This window comes from Triturus cristatus, chromosome 6 (assembly GCF_964204655.1).
Source record: "Triturus cristatus chromosome 6, aTriCri1.1, whole genome shotgun sequence".
Lineage (NCBI taxonomy): Eukaryota > Metazoa > Chordata > Amphibia > Caudata > Salamandridae > Triturus > Triturus cristatus.
In genome coordinates this window covers 1,635,856,387-1,635,867,255 of record NC_140589.1, presented here as the reverse complement: position 1 = coordinate 1,635,867,255, position 10,869 = coordinate 1,635,856,387, and positions in this window count along the sequence as shown.

Genomic DNA, 10,869 nt, shown 5'->3' with positions numbered 1-10,869 from the left:
GAAGGCATGCTTAGTCAAGAGATTTGGTCTGACTCCAGAGCAGTACAGGGTGAAGTTTAGAGGCACCCAGAAATTGAGTTCAAAGTCTTGGGTAGACTTTGTGGACATTTCAGTGAAGGCACTGGAAGGCTGGATTGTTGGTAACACAGTTGGCTCATATGAGGGATTGTATAATTTGTTTTTGAAAGAACATATTTTGACTCATTGCGCAGAAGAGAAGTTACGCCAGTATCTAGTGGACTCTAAGCTGACAGACCCCAGAGAGCTGGGAGAAGCAGCTGATGAGTGGGTGAGAACCCGGGTTTCCATTCAGCACCAGGGGGGTGACCAGAAGAAAGGAGGACAGGTCCCTCCCCAGGGGAAAGCCCAGGGAAAGGAAGGTCAAAACCAAGAGTCCTCCAAAGACCCACAAAAACCTGCACAAGGAGGGGGGGCCCCGAGCCAACCCAAATTCAAAGGGAGGGGGTATCAGGGAAAGAATGGTAGGTTCTTTGATCCCTCAAAGGTGGGTAAGTGCTTTGACTGTAACCAGCCAGGGCACAAACAGGGAGATGCTGTCTGCGCCAAGAAGCTCCCCCCTAAGGGGCCATCCACAGGGATTGCCAGTGTCAGTGTAGGGGTGGAGAGTGGTGCCCCAGAGAGGGGTAGTCAGGTGGTGGAAGCAACCTTAGTGTCCCTGGGTGGGGTGAATATTGCAACCCTTGCTGCCTTACCTCCAAACATGGACAAGTACAGGCAGAGGCCTAAAGTGAATGGGGCCGAGGTTGAGGCTATCAGAGACACTGGGGCTAGTGTAACTATGGTCCTGGATGAACTGGTGCCTCCAGAGAGGTTGTTACCTGGTGAGTTTCACCAGGTGACATATGCAGACAGCACTACCAAACTCCATCCAATGGCTGTGGTGGATTTGGAATGGGGAGGTGTGACAGGCCCTATGAAGGTAGCTGTGTCAAAGGTGCTCCCAGTCCAGTGTTTACTGGGCAATGATCTTGAAGCCTATGTGTGGTCAGAGGTGGAGAGAGGACTCCATATGAAAATATTGGAGCTCCCTGAGTGGGTATGTGCTGTGACTAGGTCACAGACTAGCCAGAAAGGAGGGGCTGGACACTTGGACCCTGGAACAAAGGGCCAAGCATCCAATGACAAGGGCACTGGGCCTGGTGAGCCAGCCCAGGGAACTCCAGAGGTGCAGGAAGAATCTAACCCTGATGGGGAGGATCTGGCCTCTGAGGGAGGGACTCCATCCCTGCCAGAGCTGTCAGATTTGGCAGAACTGACAGGAGCAGGTGGACCCTCCAGAGAAGAGTTCAGTCAGGGACAGCGTGACTGTCCCACCCTTGAGAGCTTGAGGCGGATTGCTTCTAAGCAAGAGGAGGGGGATGACAGTGGGTTTCACAAACTCTACTGGGAAGATGGACTGCTTTATACTGAGGCCAGAAACCTCAAGGAGGGGGCCACCAGGAGGTTGGTGGTGCCCCAGAAGTACAGAGAGTTCATCCTGACTTTGAGTCACGATATCCCCTTGGCAGGACATTTGGGACAGACAAAGACATGGAACCGGTTGGTGAACCATTTCTACTGGCCCCTTATGTCTGAAAAGGTAAAGGAGTTTTGCAGCTCCTGTGTCACCTGTCAGGCCAGTGGCAAGGCAGGGGGCAAGCCAAAGGCTCCTCTAATACCACTACCAGTGGTGGGGGTTCCTTTTGAAAGGGTGGGGGTGGACATTGTTGGTCCCCTGGACCCACCTACTGCATCAGGGAATAGGTATATCTTAGTGGTAGTTGACCACGCCACTAGGTACCCTGAAGCCATACCTCTTAGAACCATTGATGCTCCTGCTGTGGCTAGAGCACTGATTGGTGTGTTCACCAGAGTGGGTTTTCCAAAAGAGGTGGTGTCAGATAGGGGCACGAACTTCCTGTCCAGCTATCTGACTGCTATGTGGGATGAGTGTGGTGTCAACTACAAGTTCACCACCCCCTATCACCCACAAGGAAATGGTCTTGTTGAGAGATTCAACAAAACCCTGAAGGGCATGATAAATGGGTTGTCAGAGAAACTCAGGAGGAGATGGGATGTTCTCCTCCCATGCTTACTGTTTGCCTACAGGGAGGTACCGCAGAAAGGGGTTGGTTTCAGTCCCTTTGAGTTGGTGTTTGGACACCCTGTGAGGGGGCCATTGAGCCTGCTAAGAGAGTCTTTAGAGAAGCCTCTTAAGGAAGCAAAGGACAATGTGCTTGATTATGTGCTAGGCTTGAGATCTAGAATGGCAGAGTACATGTACAAGGCAAACAGGAAACTGGAGGCCAGCCAGGAGCTCATGAAGCACTGGTATGATCAAAAGGCTACTATGCCTGAGTATAGTCCAGGACAATTGGTGTGGGTGTTGGAGCCTGTGGCTCCCAGGGCCCTCCATGACAAGTGGAGTGGGCCCTATCCAATCTTAGAAAAGAAGGGTGAGGTTACTTATTTGGTTGACCTTGGCACCCCCAGGAACCCTCACAGGGTCCTGCATGTGAATAGATTGAAACCCCACCATGACAGGGCAGACATGACCATGTTACTGGTCACTGATGAGGGTGTGGAAGAGGAAACTGAGCCTGTGCCCGACCTCCTCTCCACTAATATGCAAGATGGGTCAGTGGAGGGAGTTGTACTCTCTCCCAAATTGACAGACCAGCAGCACAGAGACTGTAAGCAGGTGCTGGAGCAGTTTGCTGGCCTGTTCTCTTTGACCCCAGGCATCACTGAGTGGTGTGTGCACCACATTGACACTGGTGACAGCCTACCTGTCAAAAATAAACTGTACAGGTTGTCTGACCATGTCAGAGCCAGCATTAAAGCTGAGGTTGCTAAGATGCTGGAACTGGGGGTAATTGAACCGTCTGAGAGTCCATGGGCCAGTCCAGTGGTGCTGGTACCTAAACCTAATCCTCAGGGGGGACCCAAGGAGTTAAGGTTCTGTGTGGACTACAGAGGTTTGAATGCAGTCACAAAGACTGACGCTCACCCTATACCTAGAGCTGATGAGCTCATTGATAGGTTAGGGGCTGCTAAGTACCTGAGTACGTTTGATTTGACTTCAGGTTACTGGCAGATTGCCCTCACTGATGGAGCAAAGGAGAGGTCAGCATTCTCCACCCCAGAGGGACATTATCAGTTCAAGGTAATGCCCTTTGGATTAAAGAATGCACCTGCCACCTTCCAAAGGTTGGTGAACAGGGTCTTGTCTGGGTTGGAACAGTTCAGTGCAGCTTACCTGGATGATATAGCTGTATACAGTTCTACCTGGGGGGATCACTTAAACCACCTAAGGGAAGTGCTTCAGGCCATGCAGCAGGCAGGCCTGACTATTAAGGAAAGCAAGTGCCAAATAGGGCAGAGTTCTGTGGTGTACCTGGGCCACCTGGTAGGTGGGGGCCATGTACAGCCTCTCCAAGCTAAAATCCAAACTATTTTGGATTGGACAGCTCCTGTTACCCAGACTCAGGTCAGGGCATTCCTTGGACTGACGGGGTACTATAGAAGGTTTGTTAAAAATTACGGGACCATTGTGGGGCCCCTAACAGAACTGACTTCTAAAAAGAGGCCCAAAAAGGTGATTTGGACCCCAGAGTGTCAGAAGTCTTTTGACACTCTGAAAGCTGCTATGTGTTCAGCACCAGTGTTACTGGCCCCTGACTATACAAAAGAGTTTGTAGTTCAGACAGATGCTTCAGAGCAAGGGATTGGGGCAGTGTTGTCACAGCTAAATGAAGGGGGCCTTGATCAGCCAGTTGCCTTTATTAGTAGGAGGCTTCTTCCCAGAGAGCAGAGGTGGAGTGCCATTGAGAGAGAGGCTTTTGCTGTGGTGTGGTCACTGAAAAAGTTCAGACCCTATTTGTTTGGGACTCACTTTCGTGTTCAAACTGACCACAGACCTCTCAGGTGGCTCATGCAGATGAGAGGGGAGAATCCCAAGCTGTTAAGGTGGTCCATTTCCCTACAGGGAATGGACTTTACAGTGGAACACAGACCTGGGGTTGCCCATGCCAATGCAGATGGACTTTCCAGGTTTTTCCACTTAGCTGATGAGGACTACCAGGGTGTAGGTTAGTAACCCATCACCTTTCGTTTGGGGGGGGGCTATGTTGCAAAGTCACCCTGTGCCCTGGGCACCCCCCAACTTTTTGCTGACTGGAACTGGTGGTAACTGACTCTGACTGACCCTGGGCTCTGCCTAACCAGGCCCAGGGCCAGTGCCAAGCTGAAAGGAACACATTAGATGTATATAATAGGGCAGGGGATTGAAACTACCTAGAGGTTCCCAGTACCCTGGGGTATGGTAGTATAGAGGCCAGCAGCTTTTTCTGCACTAGCATGTGTGCAGTGCTGAAGCCTGAGGTCAGTTTAAAAGCAGCACTGGGTGCCAGGACTGCTTTGAAACAGTAAATTGCTGTCCAAATTCGACTTTGATGCTAGGAATACAGTAAAAGGAGAATCTCCAATATTTCTACAGATTCAGAACCCCTAAAGTCTCCCCTAGTTGCACAGGGGGTGGGGGGTCCTGTAGAAATTAGGGAAATACTTATAAAATATGTTTTTATAAGCCCTGGTGCTAGAAGACTGGCCCAAGTCATTTCCCCATTGCAAACCCCATGGCCCATAGGTTAACATGGTAGGAAGTTAAAGATGAATAAATATTGATAGGAGAGGACTAACCGGACCAGTCAAAGACTTCCCAGAATGGTAGTAGTAAATCCAACAATATTATATTGTTGAATTTCTCCTAAAGGGTACATACAAGAAGTTATAAGACTTTCTTGTTTGTAAGTCCAAATTCAGCCTTCCAGTGGTCTGCCCTGATTGGTAAGAGATAAGTGGATTAGCCAGGCTGCTTTGAAGAGGTGATAAAGGGCCACTCTGCTGGGAGGGCAGTGTGCTAGTCTATAATGTATGCCAGGCCAGGAGGTGGAGCCGTAAACTATGCTCTTCAAAGGCAGAGGGGAGGCCTGGGTTTCAGTTTCATTTTGACACTCTTGACCCAGAGTCAGGGCTAGGCTTAAGGAAGGTATGTGCAGATGGTAGGGGGAGAGTCCATGGAAATAAGCCATCCCAGGGGGTGTGTTTAGCCAGCTCTTGCCTCCTTGCTGGAAAATCAGCCATTATGGATTTGGAAGAAAGATGCACTCTGGGACAACATAATGCCACACTCTGCCGGATGTGGTCATAACTATGAGGAGTTACCCTGCTTTCATTGGTCAGAAGTGACCTGTGGCTTGACCCAGAGAATTGTGAATAAGTATCTGAGAGGGGCAGAGCCCGCCAGATCTGCTGCTTGAAACTACTGAAGCAAGACGTGCCCTGCTGCAAAAGTTCTGCTGTGCAAAGACTTCTAAGGCCTGACCTCTGAAAACTGCGCCATCTGAAAACTGCAGCCCTGTGGATTACCTTGCTACAAAAGGACTAAGAAGTAGACTCCCTGCAAGCTACAGGTTAACAGAGCTCAACTGGACATCCCCACAAAGAATCCCCAGCCTGGAGTACCAGTGGATTTGAAAGGGTTTTGTTCAAGTGGATTGCGGAATTGAAGTTTCACACTTTCAAGGACCCTCTTGGAGATTCCAGAACCTTGGACTGTGTGTTGGATACTTTGGGACCCGCAAGCAGAACTTCAGGAAGGAGTTCTAACTGGACCCGTCTGCTGGAGAAGGCGGCACTGCACAGTGGTGAGACATTCTCCAGAACCGCTTCTAAAGGTGTGTCCCTGTCAGAGAAAACGAAATGACTAAAAGGGGCACTGTTGGTTTCTAAGCACTAGAAAGTGACTAATCTTTAAAAATTCATAACTCTGGTTCCCTACAGTGGAATATTTTCGTTTTGGTGTCATTTAAAAGATAAAAATATTACCTATTTTTATAAATTGGTGTTGGATTTTTATTTTGTGTTGTGTCTTAATTATTTACTGAAATGGTGTTTTTGAATGCTTTACATACCTGTCTTTGAAGTTAAGCCTGTCTGCTCGCAGCCACGTTACCAAGGGTTGAGCATAGGAATAATTTTCTAAGACCTATGCTGGGTCCTATTATGTGTTGGTGGCCTTATTGCTAGTGGCAGACCGACATTTGCCCCTACCAATAACCCACCTTCCAACAGACGGAATGCTGACAATGCAGACATTCTCCCCCAGTCAAGAGATCTGGGTTAAATCCATCGTTCTTTTGCCCACTACGCCACCCCAGTTTAGACATGGCCATATGCAAATCAGTCTTGACCCTGTGCCTCATGGGAACAGTCCAGCCCGAACTGCCAAGCCATGTCTTCCCTGGACCGGAATCAAGCATCCTAGGACCGGTTTCTGGCTATCAGCCGTCATCAGCCAGGATAGCTTGACTCCAGTGGCGTAGTGAGCACGGGTCCCACGTCTGGGAATACCCATCCCACTTAGGGCGAAAAGCGTTACAACAAACAAATGATGGACGGAATGCTGACAATGTAGACATTCTCCCCCAGTCAAGAGATCTGGGTTAAATCCATCGTTCTTTTGCCCACTACGCCACCCCAGTTTAGACATGGCCATATGCAAATCAGTCTTGACCCTGTGCCTCATGGGAACAGTCCAGCCCGAACTGCCAAGCCATGTCTTCCCTGGACCGGAATCAAGCATCCTAGGACCGGTTTCTGGCTATCAGCCGTCATCAGCCAGGATAGCTTGACTCCAGTGGCGTAGTGAGCACGGGTCCCACGTCTGGGAATACCCATCCCACTTAGGGCGAAAAGCGTTACAACAAACAAATGATGGACGGAATGCTGACAATGCAGACATTCTCCCCCAGTCAAGAGATCTGGGTTAAATCCATCGTTCTTTTGCCCACTACGCCACCCCAGTTTAGACATGGCCATATGCAAATCAGTCTTGACCCTGTGCCTCATGGGAACAGTCCAGCCCGAACTGCCAAGCCATGTCTTCCCTGGACCGGAATCAAGCATCCTAGGACCGGTTTCTGGCTATCAGCCGTCATCAGCCAGAATAGCTTGACTCCAGTGGCGTAGTGAGCACGGGTCCCACGTCTGGGAATACCCATCCCACTTAGGGCGAAAAGCGTTACAACAAACAAATGATGGACGGAATGCTGACAATGCAGACATTCTCCCCCAGTCAAGAGATCTGGGTTAAATCCATCGTTCTTTTGCCCACTACGCCACCCCAGTTTAGACATGGCCATATGCAAATCAGTCTTGACCCTGTGCCTCATGGGAACAGTCCAGCCCGAATTGCCAAGCCATGTCTTCCCTGGACCGGAATCAAGCATCCTAGGACCGGTTTCTGGCTATCAGCCGTCATCAGCCAGGATAGCTTGACTCCAGTGGCGTAGTGAGCACGGGTCCCACGTCTGGGAATACCCATCCCACTTAGGGCGAAAAGCGTTACAACAAACAAATGATGGACGGAATGCTGACAATGCAGACATTCTCCCCCAGTCAAGAGATCTGGGTTAAATCCATTGTTCTTTTGCCCACTACGCCACCCCAGTTTAGACATGGCCATATGCAAATCAGTCTTGACCCTGTGCCTCATGGGAACAGTCCAGCCCGAACTGCCAAGCCATGTCTTCCCTGGACCGGAATCAAGCATCCTAGGACCGGTTTCTGGCTATCAGCCGTCATCAGCCAGGATAGCTTGACTCCAGTGGCGTAGTGAGCACGGGTCCCACGTCTGGGAATACCCATCCCACTTAGGGCGAAAAGCGTTACAACAAACAAATGATGGACGGAATGCTGACAATGCAGACATTCTCCCCCAGTCAAGAGATCTGGGTTAAATCCATCGTTCTTTTGCCCACTACGCCACCCCAGTTTAGACATGGCCATATGCAAATCAGTCTTGACCCTGTGCCTCATGGGAACAGTCCAGCCCGAACTGCCAAGCCATGTCTTCCCTGGACCGGAATCAAGCATCCTAGGACCGGTTTCTGGCTATCAGCCGTCATCAGCCAGAATAGCTTGACTCCAGTGGCGTAGTGAGCACGGGTCCCACGTCTGGGAATACCCATCCCACTTAGGGCGAAAAGCGTTACAACAAACAAATGATGGACGGAATGCTGACAATGCAGACATTCTCCCCCAGTCAAGAGATCTGGGTTAAATCCATCGTTCTTTTGCCCACTACGCCACCCCAGTTTAGACATGGCCATATGCAAATCAGTCTTGACCCTGTGCCTCATGGGAACAGTCCAGCCCGAATTGCCAAGCCATGTCTTCCCTGGACCGGAATCAAGCATCCTAGGACCGGTTTCTGGCTATCAGCCGTCATCAGCCAGGATAGCTTGACTCCAGTGGCGTAGTGAGCACGGGTCCCACGTCTGGGAATACCCATCCCACTTAGGGCGAAAAGCGTTACAACAAACAAATGATGGACGGAATGCTGACAATGCAGACATTCTCCCCCAGTCAAGAGATCTGGGTTAAATCCATTGTTCTTTTGCCCACTACGCCACCCCAGTTTAGACATGGCCATATGCAAATCAGTCTTGACCCTGTGCCTCATGGGAACAGTCCAGCCCGAACTGCCAAGCCATGTCTTCCCTGGACCGGAATCAAGCATCCTAGGACCGGTTTCTGGCTATCAGCCGTCATCAGCCAGGATAGCTTGACTCCAGTGGCGTAGTGAGCACGGGTCCCACGTCTGGGAATACCCATCCCACTTAGGGTGAAAAGCGTTACAACAAACAAATGATGGACGGAATGCTGACAATGCAGACATTCTCCCCCAGTCAAGAGATCTGGGTTAAATCCATCGTTCTTTTGCCCACTACGCCACCCCAGTTTAGACATGGCCATATGCAAATCAGTCTTGACCCTGTGCCTCATGGGAACAGTCCAGCCCGAACTGCCAAGCCATGTCTTCCCTGGACCGGAATCAAGCATCCTAGGACCGGTTTCTGGCTATCAGCCGTCATCAGCCAGGATAGCTTGACTCCAGTGGCGTAGTGAGCACGGGTCCCACGTCTGGGAATACCCATCCCACTTAGGGCGAAAAGCGTTACAACAAACAAATGATGGACGGAATGCTGACAATGCAGACATTCTCCCCCAGTCAAGAGATCTGGGTTAAATCCATCGTTCTTTTGCCCACTACGCCACCCCAGTTTAGACATGGCCATATGCAAATCAGTCTTGACCCTGTGCCTCATGGGAACAGTCCAGCCCGAACTGCCAAGCCATGTCTTCCCTGGACCGGAATCAAGCATCCTAGGACCGGTTTCTGGCTATCAGCCGTCATCAGCCAGGATAGCTTGACTCCAGTGGCGTAGTGAGCACGGGTCCCACGTCTGGGAATACCCATCCCACTTAGGGCGAAAAGCGTTACAACAAACAAATGATGGACGGAATGCTGACAATGCAGACATTCTCCCCCAGTCAAGAGATCTGGGTTAAATCCATCGTTCTTTTGCCCACTACGCCACCCCAGTTTAGACATGGCCATATGCAAATCAGTCTTGACCCTGTGCCTCATGGGAACAGTCCAGCCCGAACTGCCAAGCCATGTCTTCCCTGGACCGGAATCAAGCATCCTAGGACCGGTTTCTGGCTATCAGCCGTCATCAGCCAGGATAGCTTGACTCCAGTGGCGTAGTGAGCACGGGTCCCACGTCTGGGAATACCCATCCCACTTAGGGCGAAAAGCGTTACAACAAACAAATGATTGACGGAATGCTGACAATGCAGACATTCTCCCCCAGTCAAGAGATCTGGGTTAAATCCATCGTTCTTTTGCCCACTACGCCACCCCAGTTTAGACATGGCCATATGCAAATCAGTCTTGACCCTGTGCCTCATGGGAACAGTCCAGCCCGAATTGCCAAGCCATGTCTTCCCTGGACCGGAATCAAGCATCCTAGGACCGGTTTCTGGCTATCAGCCGTCATCAGCCAGGATAGCTTGACTCCAGTGGCGTAGTGAGCACGGGTCCCACGTCTGGGAATACCCATCCCACTTAGGGCGAAAAGCGTTACAACAAACAAACGATGGACGGAATGCTGACAATGCAGACATTCTCCCCCAGTCAAGAGATCTGGGTTAAATCCATCGTTCTTTTGCCCACTACGCCACCCCAGTTTAGACATGGCCATATGCAAATCAGTCTTGACCCTGTGCCTCATGGGAACAGTCCAGCCCGAACTGCCACGCCATGTCTTCCCTGGACCGGAATCAAGCATCCTAGGACCGGTTTCTGGCTATCAGCCGTCATCAGCCAGGATAGCTTGACTCCAGTGGCGTAGTGAGCACGGGTCCCACGTCTGGGAATACCCATCCCACTTAGGGCGAAAACCGTTACAACAAACAAATGATGGACGGAATGCTGACAATGCAGACATTCTCCCCCAGTCAAGAGATCTGGGTTAAATCCATTGTTCTTTTGCCCACTACGCCACCCCAGTTTAGACATGGCCATATGCAAATCAGTCTTGACCCTGTGCCTCATGGGAACAGTCCAGCCCGAACTGCCAAGCCATGTCTTCCCTGGACCAGAATCAAGCATCCTAGGACCGGTTTCTGGCTATCAGCCGTCATCAGCCAGGATAGCTTGACTCCAGTGGCGTAGTGAGCACGGGTCCCACGTCTGGGAATACCCATCCCACTTAGGGCGAAAAGCGTTACAACAAACAAATGATGGACGGAATGCTGACAATGCAGACATTCTCCCCCAGTCAAGAGATCTGGGTTAAATCCATCGTTCTTTTGCCCACTACGCCACCCCAGTTTAGACATGGCCATATGCAAATCAGTCTTGACCCTGTGCCTCATGGGAACAGTCCAGCCCGAACTGCCAAGCCATGTCTTCCCTGGACCGGAATCAAGCATTCTAGGACCGGTTTCTGGCTATCA